Genomic DNA, 1,760 nt, shown 5'->3' with positions numbered 1-1,760 from the left:
CATCGCATCATAATTTTACGCATCAAGTTTTTGGTGTCATTGCCGGGGACTACGGTATAGATTGTGCTAACATCAAACCTCTTTGATCTTTGCAGCTTTCGACCTCTGTGCGTTGCCATTCCTTCGGTAAAGGAAGAAGCAAGTGTCGCATGAACTAAGGACACGCTCCTGAGCCCAACTACGACCCAGAGATCGAAAGAACATTTTGTAGAAGACAGAAAGACAGACATTGACCAGAAGGAAGAACCCACAGAATGGCTGAACAACCTGAAGAACGAGCCGCAAATGAAAACAACATAATGGAAAATCCTATCCTACTGGTGAATGACCGCAATAGACCCATTCGGGACTATGCGTCAGCAAACTTGTATGATTTCTCCCCAGGAATCATGAGACCAACATTGGATGGATCGAGGTTTGAGATGAAGTCGGTAATGTTACAAATGATACACTCAACATAACAGTTCGGAGAACGACATAGTGAAGATCCGCATGCCCATCTATGAAGCTTCATTGAAATTTGTAACACTTTTTGTTCCTAAATATCTCCGCTGAAGAAGTTCGACTCACATTATTTCCATTTTCACTATGCGATAAAGAAAGAAAATGGGCATACTCCATCGAACCAGGAGAGATAACTTTATGGAAGCAAGTTTTGGAGAAGTTTATGAAGAAGTATTTCCCTCTTACAGTGAATGCTAGAAGGAGAAAATTGATCACCAATTTTGAAAAGAAGAAAATGAATCGCTCAGTGATGTGTGGCAGAGATTCAAGAGATTAGTGCACGATTGCCCGCACAATGGATTGTCGAATTGCCTCCAAATGGAGATTTTCTATCATGGATTAAATTCTACATCACAGACAGCTACCAATGCAACAGCAACAGGCGGTCTGCTGGACAAGACTTATGATGAGGCAAAGAACATTCTTGATCTCATATCGAAAAACCATGAAGATTGGCAAGAAAGTGATCAGAAAGCAAAACCCAAAGAAGGCAACGGAAATAATGGTGCCATCGACATCTTTGCAAAATCAGATGAATGCGATGATAAATTTTTTATAGGGCATCACAATAAACAATTTTGGAACGCAAAGAGGACAAATCAACGCGATAGAACAGACAAGCACCAGTTGTGCTACATGTGGAGAATCACATTTGGTTGAAGAGTGTCCACAAAATTTGCAGTCAATCTTCTTTGTCAAGAATAACCCTTTTTCAAACATGTACAACCCTGAGTGGAGAAACTACCCTAATTTTGCTTGGAAAAATAACCAACAACAAGGCTATCAACCTATGGCGCAAAAAAAAGAACTAACAGTCAACAGTAACAACAAGCCAGCAACTCTCAAATACTACCATCATCCTCTCTGGAGAACCTGTTAAAACAGTACATCGAAAAGAATGAGACGGTCCTTACATGTTGATCTTCAATATAATGAAGAGATTTGAGTGAAAATCGGGCATGCAATTAAAAGAGTTTTGAGAGAAAAACTGGTTTGAAGAAAGGTTCTTCAAGAAGGTTGTAGCAGTGAGCTTTTCTCCTTCATCCCTTGATTCAAGCTTGTTTTGAGTCTCACAACTCAATCTAGAGCACTAAGAGAATGGTGGGGAAGATCTTGAGGTGGTCTACAACAAGATATGGAGAAGATAACAGCTGGAGATGGAGCTTTAAAGAAGTTCTACAAGAGGTATGTCTTGAAACTTACTTTTTCTGCAAAAGCATGCTTTATATTTTGGCAAAATTAGTAAATTTGAATGC

General features: G+C 39.7%; 1 non-coding gene across 1 annotated transcript; it reads right to left on the bottom strand.

The window, feature by feature from the left end:
* Positions 1-700: 700 nt before the first annotated feature.
* LOC120076914 (small nucleolar RNA R71) lies at positions 701-806 on the bottom strand. The gene has a single exon (XR_005481661.1). It is a non-coding gene; the product is annotated as a small nucleolar RNA R71 (small nucleolar RNA).
* Positions 807-1,760: the final 954 nt, after the last annotated feature.

This window comes from Benincasa hispida, chromosome 4, assembly GCF_027475165.1.
Source record: "Benincasa hispida cultivar pf3 chromosome 4, pf3_genome.v1.1, whole genome shotgun sequence".
In the NCBI taxonomy this organism is placed as follows: Eukaryota; Viridiplantae; Streptophyta; class Magnoliopsida; order Cucurbitales; family Cucurbitaceae; genus Benincasa; species Benincasa hispida.
Note: the sequence above shows the minus strand (reverse complement) of the source record. Positions and strands in the feature narration are given on the sequence as shown.